General features: G+C 47.6%; 1 long non-coding RNA gene across 3 annotated transcripts in view; it reads left to right on the top strand.

Moving 5' to 3' along the window:
- The first annotated feature begins 2,027 nt into the window (after positions 1-2,027).
- LOC310756006 overlaps positions 2,028-14,186 on the top strand; it is a 78,896-nt gene continuing 66,737 nt past the window's right edge. For 2 of the 3 annotated variants that reach the window (XR_014544633.1, XR_014544634.1), the window contains exons 1-2: positions 2,028-2,286; positions 4,421-4,488. This is a non-coding gene — a long non-coding RNA (uncharacterized lncRNA). The remainder of the gene's footprint in view (positions 2,287-4,420; positions 4,489-14,186) is intronic. The other variant, XR_014544635.1, reaches the window with a different exon arrangement.

Below are 14,186 nucleotides of genomic sequence, written 5' to 3' on the forward strand. Positions count from 1 at the left end.
ACGGACCTCCGGAACGAATTAAGTACTTAACCCGAGGTACCACTGTATATGGTAATGTTCATAAGTGTACCAACCAAGCACGTACATAGATCAGCACAGGAAGACCGACCTGGAACCATTTTGATTCCTAAACTGAGCAAATGTTTTCTCTGCAAGGTCAAAGTGGGAAACCTCTCCATTGTCTCTTTCCTCACAAATCCTGTCTTAAGGGTATGTCTGTGTTTGAATAGGGTGTGAGCCTGTGACATGGCCCAGGAACTAAGTATTTATCATTACAAAAGACTGGCCTGGCAACCCAATCAAGTAACCTGCCAGGCAGGAGAAAAACGACAGGAGAAAAACAACATTCAAAATTTCTGTTTTAGACCGCCTTTTTTGTGATGTAGGTATGATGTATCTGAGGGGTGGTCTTAAGTTACATTCCTTCTGTGATGTATGTATGATGTGTCTGGGGGTGGTCTTGATCTACAGGGTGGCAATTTCAAAAGTCTTTTAAGGCCTTGTGCGCCATTTTTCTGGGTTCCTCCTCCTTTCCTGCGGGTGAGGGGAGCACCCTGTTGCAACAGTTCAATAAAGATCAAGCTTACTAGCTGCTTTGCTTCTCAATATTCTCTGGTTGGCCTCTGTTATTCTCTCCTACCAATAGGGAACCTATGTAAGGACTCTATATGGGCTCTTGGATACCCCATAAGGGAAAAGGGCAATTTTTGTTTACAACACCTGCAATGTCAGTGCACTGGTGCAAGTATGCCGTGAGGCCCCGGTAGGGTAGCCACCTCTGTTCATGCAAAATACAGGACAGGGACAATTTTTAAAAAAAATAATCTGGTGCCGAAGTGACCTCAGAGCAATCCACTGCAGCCATAAGCGAGCCAGGGGGGTGCAGAGGAGGCAGCTGCCCCCTCCATCAAGTAAATAAAGAAATAAAAATACTTAACTGACCAGCTGCATCACAGATAACTCGGTTCTGCCTCCCCCTAACATAAAGCCTGCCACTCCCACCCCCAAATGTTGTTGTTGTTTAGTCGTTTAGTCGTGTCTGACTCTTCGTGACCCCATGGACCAGAGCACGCCGGGCACTCCTGTCTTCCACTGCCTCCCACAGTTTAGTCAAACTCATGCTGGTAGCTTCTAGAACTCTATCCAACCATCTCGTCCTCTGTCGTCCCCTTCTCCTTGTGCCCTCCATCTTTCCCAACATCAGGGTCTTTTCCAGGGAGTCGTCTCTTCTCATGAGGTGGCCAAAGTATTGGAGCCTCAGCTTCACGGTCTGTCCTTCCAGTGAGCACTCAGGGCTAGAATACGTTTGATCTTCTTGCAGTCCATGGGACTCTCAAGAGTCTCCCCTAGCACCATAATTCAAAAGCACCAATTCTTTGGCGATCAGCCTTCTTTATGGTCCAGCTCTCACTTCCATACATCACTACTGGGAAAACCATAGCTTTTACTATACGGACCTTTGTTGGCAAGGTGATGTCTCTGCTTTTTAAGATGCTGTCCAGGTTTGTCCCACCCCCAAATAAATTCTGGCTATGCCCATAATTGCAGCCTAACAAAATGGTCCCTCTGGAATTTGTCACACAAACATACACATGAATTTATAAATCTGTCTGTCCTTGGCTACCCAGAGCTTAAATACATGACCTTTCAAACACGCATTTGGAGAGGATCCCTAACTTGGCAGACAGACACATAGAGAGAAGACTTGGAATATGTAAAACAAAACTATCAATACAGGACGCAGCATTTTGCACTGAAACAGGAGACAATCACAGGTGGCAACGCTACGCGCGGGGGCAAAGCAAGCACTCCAGTTTATGGGAGGGGGGAAAAACCTCAACCCCCAAAAGAAAGCCCCCCCCTCCATTCAGCTACCGTCACGCCTCCTCCTTGTTGCACTTTTAAAAAATCAGGAGCCGTCATCAAATGCATGGGGGCGAAATGAGCTCTTGGCAATTTGGCACTGGACAAAAATCCCTTCCTGAATTTCTCAGGGCGGTTTTTAATAGAAAGCGGGGGCAGCCCCACTCGACGCTGGCTTGCCGATGAACGTGTGTAGGAGGAGGACGCGGATCGCACTGCGCGGCCGCAGCCCTCCTCCGCCGGAAGCAACGCGCGCTTGGGGGAGCGGAGCAGCGGAGAGCCGGGTGGGATTTGCTTCGGAGCGAATGCGCAATGGAAACCAGCAGGGAGGTTGCGCCCGGCTGCAGCCCGGTCCTGTCTCTGTGTATCTGGAAGTCAGGTGTTTCCCCCCCCCCCATTGAGTGCAACGGGGCTTCCTCGTGAGTAAGTACGCCTAAGGTTGGATTTAGCCCTGTAGAACTTTACTGGACCCGACGGTTTCATAGTAAATGTAGTAGGAGCTTGTTGCAAGGCGGTCGGCTTTTCCTTGGGAGTAGAGTTTATCAAACTGGGGGCAGAAGCTTTACTGTCGAGTAAAATATACAGAAGAGGAGCGGCTTGTTGGGTGGGACAATTAAGGTGAGAGTGGGATGTGGTCTTTGCTTAGGGGTTCCCTGAAACTATCTGAAGAAGTGTGCATGCACACGAAAGCTCATACCAGTATCAAACTTAGCTGGTCTTTAAGGTGCTACTGGAAGGAATTTTTTTATTTTGTTCCTGAAATGAAAGTTATTCCCCTCCCTTATTTTTTTTTTATCCCCCTCCCTCCCACTCATTTTGGGCAGCTGCCAAACAGAAGAGAAAGGTCAGCAGCCACCTTGTAGCCCCGCCTTTCCAATGTCGTGAGTTTCCGCCTTTGCAACGATTTCCCGAATCCTGGCTCGCCTCCAAATGTCTGACCGGTTCCGGTTTTGTAAAGATGCCATTGTCGCGCATGGGGCTAAACGCGGTTCGAAAGGCGACTATCCAGGGCGCTCATTTCAATGATGTGTCTCTTTCCTTTTCAGTCCCTCATTAAAAACCACCCATTCACTTAAGAGAAGGGGGGGAAAGCCCAAATGTCTCACTGAACAGGCGCATGTGTAGCTAGCTACAGTGGTACCTCGGGATGCGAACGGGATCTGTTCCGAAGCCCCGTTCGTATCCTGAACACAACGCAAGACGCGGCGGCGCATCTGTGCATGCGTGGGCTGCGTTTTGCCGCTGACGCGCATGCACGTGACGCCATTTTGAGCGTATGTGCATGCGCAAGCGGCGAAACCCGGAAGTAACGCTCTCCGTTACTTCCAGGTGGCTGTGGAGCGCAACTCGAATGCGCTCAACCCGAAGCACATTCAACCCGAGGTATGACTGTAGTGTCATTTTTCTAAAAAAAGAGGTGCTGGAACTCACCGTAAACTTTTCCTTGTTCTCTTAGAATGGCAATGGCGCCCACTTGAGAGGTGCTGCAGCTGAGCTCCAGTGAGCTCTGGCTGAAAAAAAAATCTCGTATATACAGTGGTACCTTAGTTATCAAACAGAATGCGTTCCGGGAGTCCGTTCGACTCCTAGAACCGTATGAAAAACAACGCGTGGCTTCCGATTGGCTGCAGGAGCGTCTTGCAGCCAATCGGAAGCTGCGCCGGATATTTGGATTCCAAAAATCATTCAGAAACCAGAACACTCATTTCCGGGTTTCGATTGTTCAGGAGCCGATTTTTTCGGGAGCCAAGATATTCGGCTTCCAAGGTACGACTGTATATAATATGCATGTGTACAGTGGAACCTTGTGTTACGTACCGTCTTCCTTGCGAACGCTTCGGGTTATGAGCTCCACTAACCCGGAAGTAGATGCTCCCAGTTGTGAACTTTGCCCCAGGATGCGAGCGGAAGTCACACGCCTCATGTTACGAGCGGTTTCGGCTTCAGTACGGACCTCCAGAACGAATTAAGTTCATAACCAGAGGTACCACTGTATAAGATTTGTGCTCTGGCAGCACATATACTAAAAATACTATATATCCACACACATATACAGTGGTACCTTGGGTTACATACGCTTCAGGTTATATACGCTTCAGGTTACAGACTCCGCTAACCCAGAAATAGTACCTCAGGTTAAGAACTTTGCTTCAGGATGAGAATAGAAATCGTGCTCCGGTGGTGCGGCGGCAGCGGGAGGCCTCATTAACCAAAGTGGTGCTTCAGGTTAAGAACAGTTTCATGTTAAGAACAGACCTCCGGAACGAATTAAGTACTTAACCCGAGGTACCACTGTAATGAACTCCCCCAGAAACGGACAATAAGGGAAAACTAAGACAAGCTGTTCAAAGGATATTAAGCAGTTCACCCATAATCCCCCAGCCTCACTCAGCAGGAAGCAATAAAACAGGCTGAGATTGCAAGTACTGTAGGTAGATTTTTCTTAACACTGGAAGAGGCCTTTGCTGAATAGGGCAGACCTTTGAGTAAACATTACAAAAGCGTCTTAGCCAATAGGAAGCGTTCTGAGGATCGCCTTTTTTCATCCCACTTTCAGCTAAGTGCCGAAGAGAAGCGGCTTAGCGGTGCTGAAGGATGCCAGCGTAGAAGCAGTCTTAACTCCAGGTAAGTGTGCAGGATTGCAGCCACATCAGAGCTTATTGAAACTCGCTTCCTGGGATGGCACTGTACAAATTCGCACCTGTACAAATTTGCACCCAGGAGGGGGGCCAGATTGCCTCTTGGGACATGCCTGCCTGGTGCTTGTCTGGTTTGTTTTCACAAACCAGACAATTTTAAGCCATTCTCTGTGCCTCTTGAGTATGGAAAGGGATGTGCAAAGGCTAGTTTCACATGTGGCATTCAGGTCACAGTGCCAAACGAACTAGAAGCAAAACTGGTTTTATTTTTGAGTAAGCGAGCTTCTCTATTGTGAGATTCCGGGCACTTTACCCAGGGTCCATGTTTACTTTTGGAATGTGGCACAGCGGAGACTCTGGTGTCTTTAGGATATATGGTTTATTTACACATATATACAACCTGACTCTACGATGGAGGGGTTAACCTGAAATTGTCTTGTTTCTCCTATAGCTGTAGCCTTGGATTCAAACAGAAATCAAGCATGGCTCTGCCTGTCTTCTTCCGGCTTGCGGCTTTACATCTGGCCCACATCACTGCCAACTCCCAACCTAGGCTTTGTCCTTCTAACTCTGACGTCTAGCACAGAGCCCCCTCTCCTTTGTTCTCTTAATGGCCCATCACCAAGGCAATCACCTTGACACAGGAAGCTAAAAAGATAAAGGTAAAGGGACCCCTGACCATTAGGTCCAGTCGTGGCCGACTCTGGGGTTGCGGCGCTCATCTCGCTTTATTGGCTGAGGGAGCCGGCGTACAGCTTTCGGGTCATGTGGCCAGCATGACTAAGCCGCTTCTGCCGAACCAGAGCAGTGCACAGAAACACCTTTTACTTTCCCGCCAGAGCGGTACCTATTTATCTACTTGACGTGCTTTCGAACTGCTAGGTTGGCAGGAGCAAGGACCGAGCAACGGGAGCTCACCCCGTCGTGGGCATTCAAACCGCCAACCTTCTGATTGGCAAGTCCTAGGCTCTGTGGTTGAAGATCTATGGATGGATCTATAGATCTATAACCATTTGTTAAATACAGTGGTACCTTGGGGTAAGTACTTAATTCGTTCCGGAGGTCCGTTCTTAACATGAAACTGTTCTTAACCTGAAGCACCACTTTAGCTAATGGGGCCTCCTGCTGCTGAGGTTATATTTCTGGGTTGGCGGAGTCTGTAACCTGAAGTGTATGTAACCTGAGGTACCACTGTAGTTATAGAAAAGGCAGCCCGTGGCACCCCTGGGAATCCCCGGTGATTTTCCTTTTGGATTGTTGTTGCAGGACAATTAAGTTTTTCTGGGTCGGCTTTAACAAAACCGGCGCTTCAGATTTAAAACAATGAAAGGCACGCGTTTGCGGAGAGCTTTGTAATAACACTTCTCCACAAAATGCAGCGCTTTTCAGTTGTTCCGTGTGCTTGCTGGGGAGAAATGACTGGTGGGAGGGAGACAACACCTCCAAACCACATACTTGCTAAGCATGACACAATATGTTACCTATAGTTGCGTGGTTCCATTTTTCTGCAGCCCCCGAGGTTGCAATCTGAAGTGGAAGATTGGCACAGGAAGAGGGAGAGGAGCTTCTAAACCCTTACCTCCCAGCCTCCTTTCCCACCATCACCACCACTGAAAATCGCACATGCCCACAGACGTCTTCTCCTCACTGTGGAAAAGACGTGTGTACCTATGTATGTTTCCTACCACAGCGGGGCTCAAAGCAGCTCGGAGGCTGGTGGTTTTAGGCAGGAAAGAACAGCTCCAGGGGAAAGGGTTAAGAAACCCCTCTCCCCTAAGGGAAGGGCTATGGCTGAGTCACAGGGGAAGGGGCAGCGCAACTGCTTTCCCGTACACAAGGTTCCAGATTTGGCATTTCCAGGTGGGGCTAGGAGAGACCGCTGCCCCAAAGCTTGGAGATTCACCACTAGTTATTGCATAAAAAGGTAAAGGGACCCCTGACCATTAGGTCCAGTCATGACCGACTCTGGGGTTGCAGCGCTCATCTCGCTTTATTGGCCGAGGGAGCCGGCATACAGCTTCCGGGTCATGTGGCCAGCATGACTAAGCCGCTTCTGGCGAACCAGAGCAGCGCACGGAAACGCCATTTACCTTCCCGCTGGAGCCGTACCTATTTATCTACTTGCACTTTGAGGTGCTTTCAAACTGCTAGGTTTCCAGGAGCAGGCACCAAGCAACCGGAGTTCACCCCATCGCAGGGATTCAAACCACTGACCTTCTGATTGGCAAGTCCTAGGCTCTGTGGTTTAACCCACAGCGCCACCCGCGTCCAGTTATTGCATACCCTCCCAACATTTCTCCGAAGAAAATAGGAATGTCCTATTCAATAATAATAATAATAATAATAATAATAATAATAATAATAATTTTTATTATTTATACCCCGCCCATCTGGCTGGGTTTCCCCAGCCACTCTGGGCGGCTTCCAACAGAATATTAAAATACAGTAGTTTATTAAACCTTAAAAGCTTCTCTAAACAGGGTTGCCTTCAGATGTCTATTAAAAGTCTGGTAGTTGTTTTTCTCTTTGACATCTGGTGGGAGGGCGTTCCACAGGGCGGGCGCCACTACCGAGAAGGCCCTCTGCCTGGTTCCCTGTAACTTGGCTTCTCGCAGCGAGGGAACCGCCAGGAGGCCCTCGGAGTTGGACCACAGTGTCCTGGCAGAACGATGGGGGTGGAGACGCTCCTTCAGGTAATAGGTAAATAAAGGTAAAGGTAAAGGACCCCTGGATGGTTAAGTCCAGTCTAAGGTTAAGGCGACTAAGTCTAAGGTTAAGGCGACTATGGGGTGCAGCACGGATCCCGTTCGCAACCAGAGGTACCACTGTAATTCTTGCCACTGTTGTTGCATATATAAATAATTTCCAATTTTCTTTTTTTTCAATCTTGAGTCCACTTGAGTCTCGAGTGACACAAATGAATTCACAAATATCCCTGAGCGACATACCTGCTCCTTCCGAGGGAATGTAACCCCATCCAGAGCAGGCGACACATCGCAACCATCCGGTCTGAGGGCCGCCCACCAACAGCCCTTCCGTCTAGTCTAGATTCAGTTTCAGTTTCTCGGCTTTCCGAGGCAAGACATCGATCTGTCACATCTACACAGTGCAGCCCAGAAAGTTTCCGGCCGCAGAGGTTTCCATCTTAGTCCTTTGGACGAGTTAGGTATACAGCCATCTGTACCTCGGAAGTCGAACGCCTTGCGACTCAAACATTTTTGGCTCCCAAACGCCGCAAACCCGGAAGCGACTGTTCTGGTTTGCAGACGTTCTTTGGACCCGAACGTCCGGCGCAGCTTCCGATTGGCTGCAGGAGTTTCCTGCAGCCAATTGGAAGCCACGCCTTGGTTTCTGAACATTTTGGAAGTCAAAATTTGGACTTCTGGAACGGATTCCAAGGTATGACTGTACTTTCCCCCCCATTTTTTTTAAATAGCTTTTCAACATTTATCACAAAAGTAACACAATACGCAACAAAGAAAAAAGAAACACACCACACATTAACAAACTAAACATACAAAAAAGCAAAGAAAAAATAATATCTCTTCAAATATCCAACTTTCCTCACATTGATAACTGACTTGCTCGAATCCCCTCTAACTGAATTTCATTATATCGCCTTTATAATAGTTCTCCAAGTTCATATTTCTAATAATATAAACTCCTTTCATTTACTAACCTCTTCTCCTTTATTAATATTCTAATCCTTAATATTTACTACCACATATCCTTATTCCCACGGGTGGCGCTGTGGGCGAAACCACAGAGCCTAGGACTTGCTGATCAGAAGGTTGGCGGTTCGAATCCCCGCAACGGGGTGAGCGCCCGTTGTTCGGTCCCAGCTTCTGCCAACCTAGCAGTTCGAAAGCACGTCAAAGTGCAAGTAGATAAATACCGGCGGGAAGGTAAACGGCGTTTCCGTGTGCTGCTCTGGTTCACCAGAAGTGGCCTAGTCATGCTGGCCACATGACCTGTCTGCGGACAAACGCTGGCTCCCTCGGCCAATAAAGTGAGATGAGCACTGCAACCCCAGAGTCGGTCACGACTGGACCTAATGGTCAGGGGTCCCTTTACCTTTACCTTTATCCTTATTCTACCCCTAAGCCTATTTGTTACTTCCAAGAATTTTCAATTTATCTTATATTACAATATTTAGCTAAATATTCTTTGAATTTCTTCCAATCCTCTTGTGTCTCCACTTCTTCCTGGTCGTGGATTCTTCCATTCAGGTCAGCCAGCTCCAAGGTACGACAGTACTTTAGCATGGGCGTAGCCAGGATTTTTGTTGGGGACGGGACAGGACCGATGTGATTGGTCAGTTAAGTATTTCTATTGTTTTACTTGATCTAGGAGGGAGCAGCTCCCCCCCGCTACACCATGTACTTGAGCCTATTGAAGTCATAGAATTATAGACTTGTAGGGTTGAAAGGGACAACGAGGGTCATCCAGTCCAACCCCCTGCGAAGCAGGACTCGAATCCACAGCCCTGAGATTTAAGAGTCTCGTGCTCTATCGACAGAGCTGGTAAATCATTGCACCTAAGTGTATTTCATGCTGCACATTACTTCTGAGCCTGACATATATCCTGCCCATTGAGGATATTTGCAGGGCTCTTCTCCCCCCTCCCCCCCGCCGGAACTCACTGGAACTCAGTTCCAGCACCTCTTATTTTCTAGAAAAAAATAGCTCTGGGTTTTGCATATCCTTTTGTGTGCTGATTGCACATGATTTGTTTGATTTCTGTTAGGGAGAAGGAACCAAGAACAATGGAAGGAAACGATGACCTTTGCAGTTCTCTTTGCAGCCTTAATGGGGGGGGGGGAGAGAGAGAGAAAGCTGTGATGTTCAGGATGCCAAATCTTGGCCCCCACTGCAGTCTGCGCATGAGGAGATAATAATAATAATAATAATAATAATAATAATAATAATAATTTTTATTTCTATCCCGCCCTCCCCAGCCGAAGCCGAGCTCAGAGCGGCTAACAACAGTAAAAATAACACCCTTTACAAAAAAATCACAATCAATTAATTGAAATACATTCTAAAATCAAATCATTCTGATGCAAGCTCATCAGACCGCCAATACACAGGAAAGTCCCAAATACACACACACACACACACACACACACACACACACACGTACACACACACACACACACACACACACACACACACAACCTTTCACCTTGGGTTAGGGGCAGCATAGCAGGGGATGGGTTGCATTTATTTGTTTGTTAAATTTCTTTGCCACCCTTCATCCGAGGATCACAGGGCGGTTTTCAATAGAAAAAGACAAAAATCATAGAATTGGAACGGACCCCAAGGGCCATCGAGTGCCACCCCCCGCAAAGCAGGAATCGTTTGCCCACCATGATCCTGAGATTTAAGAGTCTCATGCTTTCCCGACTGAGCTATCCATTTTTGTGCATAGAAACAAACAAAAACGATACTCTTCCTCCTCCCCCCGCAGTCCAGTTTAAAAGGCCGTAGATGGAACGTTTAGCCAAAGGCCAGGGAGAAGAGGAATGTTTTTGCCTGGCACCTAAATATATATAATTATGTAATAATAACAATTTATTATTTATACCCCACCCATCTAGCTGGGTTTCCCCAGCCACTCTGGGCAGCTTCCAACAAAATATTAACAATACAATAAAACACCAGACATTAAAAACTTCCCTAAACAGGACTGCCTTCAGATGTCTTTTAAAAGTAAGATAGTTGTTTATTTCCTTGACATCTGATGGGAGGGCGTTCCACAGGGCGGGCACCACCACCGAGAAGGCCCTCTGCCTGGTTCCCCTGTAACCTTGCAGTGAGGGAACTGCCAGAAGGCCCTTGGAGCTGGACCTCAGTGTCTGGGCTGAATGATGGGGGTGGAGACACTCCTCCAGGTATACTGGGCCGAGGCCGTTTAGGGCCTGTGTCCAGACTTGCTGTTCCTCTTGTGACACAGATTTCTCCTTTTCCTGCAGCAGCACCCCCTCAGTGCATCTTCAAAATCTGCTCCAGGGGATTGGGGTACCCTCCAGAGCAGATTGGGGGTTGGAAGGGCACAGGAATGAGACCTGCGGCTATCGGGCGGTACAGTGGTACCTCTGGTTACGTACTTAATTGGTTCCGGAGGCCCGTTCTTAACCTGAAACTGTTCTTAACCTGAAGCACCACTTTAGCTAATGGGGCCTCCCACTGCTGCCACGCGATTTCTGTACTCATCCTGAAGCAAAGTACTTAACCCGAGGTATTATTTCTGGGTAAGCGGAGTCTGTAACCGGAAGCGTATGTAACCTGAGGTACCACTGTATATGATTCCTGCAGCCCAGTAAAACCTGATAGCAGGTTAGCAGATAATGAAGAAGAAGAAGAAGAAGAAGAAGAAGAAGAAGAAGAAGAAGAAGAGTAGTAGTAGTAGTAGTTTGGATTTGATATCCCGCTTTATCACTACCCAAAGGAGTCTCAAAGCGGCTAACATTCTCCTTTCCCTTCCTCCCCCACAACAAACACTCTGTCAGGTGAGTGGGGCTGAGAGACTTCAGAGAAGTGTGACTAGCCCAACGTTACCCAGCAGCTGCACGTGGAGGAGCGGAGACGCGAACCCGGTTCCCCAGATTACGAGTCCACCGCTCTTAACCACTACACCACACTGGCTCTCGCTGTTGTGGATTGGGCTGAAAAGAAAGCCTGACTTGTCCTGCGTTTTGTTCTGACAGAGGCCGACCAGAAGCCCATGGGAAACCCGTACGGAGGACATGAGCACAGCCGCACTCTTGTGAATCCTAGCAACTGGTCTTCAGAGGCATGTCTTCCATTTCCAGCACTGAAGGCAGAAAATAGCCACTGTAAGTATGCCGGGAGCGGAAGAGCTGCAGCAAACATTGCCCCCACCCTCCATCTGGCAGAAATCCCAGTGTGATTCAAGAATCAGCTTATCAAAATGTTCAGGTGCTAATGTTCATTTGGGGTGGTTCTCCGCTCCAGTGTGCTAACCCCAGACTCTCCAAGTGTCCCTATTTTCCAGGGACCGTCCCGGGTTTGTAGAAGCCGTCTCCTTTTCTGATTTGATTTCGGAATGTGCCACTTTTCCTTAGGGCATCCCTATTTTCACCGGGGAAATGTTGGAAGGTACAGTAAAAGGTAGGGATACAGGTGGTGCTGTGGGTTAAACCACAGAGCTTAGGATTTGCCGATCAGAAGGTCGGCGGTTTGAATCCCCACAACGGGGTGAGCTCCTGTTGCTCGGTCCCTGCTCCTGCCAACCTAGCAGTTCGAAAGCACGTCAAAGTGCAAGTAGATAAATAGGTACCGCTCTGGCGGGAAGGTAAACAGTGTTTCTGTGCGCTGCTCTGGTTCGCCAGAAGCGGCTTAGTCATGCTGGCCACATGAGCCGGAAGCTGTACGCCAGCTCCCTTGGCCAATAAAGTGAGATGAGTGCCACAACCCCAGAGTTGGCCACGACTGGACCTAATGGTCAGGGGTCCCTTTACCTTTACCTTACAGTAAAAGGTAAAGGTACCCCTGACCATTAGGTCCAGCTAAACAAGCTATGGCTTAGGGTCCCACTCTCTTGGGACCCTCCCAATAATTGAAAAGAAAAATAATAACTGGATGTACATTTCCAAAATATAAGATAAAAAACCCCAAACAAAATAAAACCTACATACAGCAACAGTGTTTTGTGTTGTGTAGGCTTCTATGATGTAAGTAATGGGCCCCGCCTGCTAGCCCACTCCCTAAAATATCACTGATTTGCTAATTTCTATATATAGGGTGCCTACATTCTGCATGTGCAAATGGCTTTAGATACCTATTAAAAAAGGTAAAGGTAAAGGACCCCTGGCAGCTAAGTCCAGTCACGAACGACTCTGGGGTTGCAGCGCTCATCTTGTTTTGGAGGCTGAGGGAGTCGACGTTTGTCCACTCCGCAGACAGTTTTTCCGCTACTCTGAAAATTTATTATTCCAAAAACGAAACCTTCATCTGGTTGTAAATATTAAGATTATACCAGCAAGAATGAGTCTTTTTGTTTAAAAAAAATAAAAATGATCTAAATAAAGTCTTACTGACTAGTGATTTAAATCAATTTGATTTAAATCAAAAATCAACCCTGGCCTGAAGTCATTTCTTTGCAGGAGTTGGGGGCCCAGGCTTTAGTTGAAATGCTGTGGAGTTGTAAAGGTGAAGAAGTAGGAAATAAGAACTGGAACACAAAGAAAATAAATGATCACTGTTTGTTTCAGGGATAGGTATTGCATATGCAATATTGAACCAGGATTATCTTTCCCTAGCTTCAGCAAGGCTGTGCTGCACTGCCCCCGTGTGGTGAGAGCTTTAATTAAACCTGAGTAGGATTTCTGTATTATCCGACAGCTACTGCAGAATGAGGAACTCTGTTAGGACCACAGCACTGTATCACAATTATTCCCCCCCGCCAATTATATTTTATTAAGTTTCAACATTTTTAGCATATATAATCAAAACACAATTATGTATTTTTCTCTTGTTTTCATTGATTTCCCACCCCAATTTCCGTGGAGAACCAGATATACAAATATAAGATGGGGGACACCCAGCTCACCAGTAAAGGGAAAGGGACCCCTGACCATTAGGTCCAGTCATGGCCGACTCTGGGGTTGCGGCGCTCATCTCACTTTATTGGCCATGGGAGCCGGCGTACAGCTTCCGGGTCACGTGGCCAGCATGACTAAGCCGCTTCTGGAGAACCAGAGCAGCGCACGGAAACGCCATTTACCTTCCTGCTGGAGTGGTACCTATTTATCTACTTGCACTTTGACATGCTTTCAAACTGCTAGGTTGGCAGGAGCAGGGACCAAGCAACGGGAGCTCACCCCGTCGCGGGGATTTGAACCGCCGACCTTCTGATCGGCAAGTCCTAGGCTCTGTGGTTTAACCCACAGCGCCACGTGCGTCAGTAGTACATGCAAAAAGGATCTAGGTGGACTCAGCATAAAATATAGCTAATGCTATTCTAGGATGCAGCAACAGAAGTATAGTGTTCAGATCAAGGGAAGTCAAAGTCCTGCTCTATTCTGCTTTGGTCAGATCACCCCTGGAGTACTGTGTCCAGTTCTGGGCAGCACAATTTAAAAAGGATATTGATAAGGTGGAACTGGGAGGCAGGTGGCGCTGTGGTCTAAACCACTGAGGCCACAACCCCAGAGTCAGCCACGACGGGACCTAATGGTCAGGGGTCCCTTTGCCCTTTACCTATAACTAATATATAAACTGATCTTCCCAAACTCAGGGCAGTTTAGAGTTGCATATAACACTTTATCCGGGTGGCGCTGTGAGAATGTCAACAAAATAAACAACTATCTAACTTTTCTGGGCACCACAGTTCAAGAAGGACACTGACAAACTGGAACGTGTCCAGAGGAGGGCAACCAAAATGGTCAAAGGCCTGGAAACGATGCCTTATGAGGAACGGCTAAGGGAGCTGGGCATGTTTAGCCTGGAGAAGAGGAGGTTAAGGGGTGATATGATAGCCATGTTCAAATATATAAAAGGATGTCACATAGAGGAGGGAGAAAGGTTGTTTTCTGCTGCTCCAGAGAAGGGGACATGGAGCAATGGATCCAAACTACAAGAAAGAAGATTCCACCTAAACGTTAGGAAGAACTTCCTGACAGTAAGAGCTGTTCGACAGTGGAATTTGCTGCCAAGGAG

The sequence above is a fragment of the Podarcis filfolensis genome (genome assembly GCF_964270895.1).
Source record: "Podarcis filfolensis genome assembly, chromosome: 2".
In the NCBI taxonomy this organism is placed as follows: Eukaryota; Metazoa; Chordata; class Lepidosauria; order Squamata; family Lacertidae; genus Podarcis; species Podarcis filfolensis.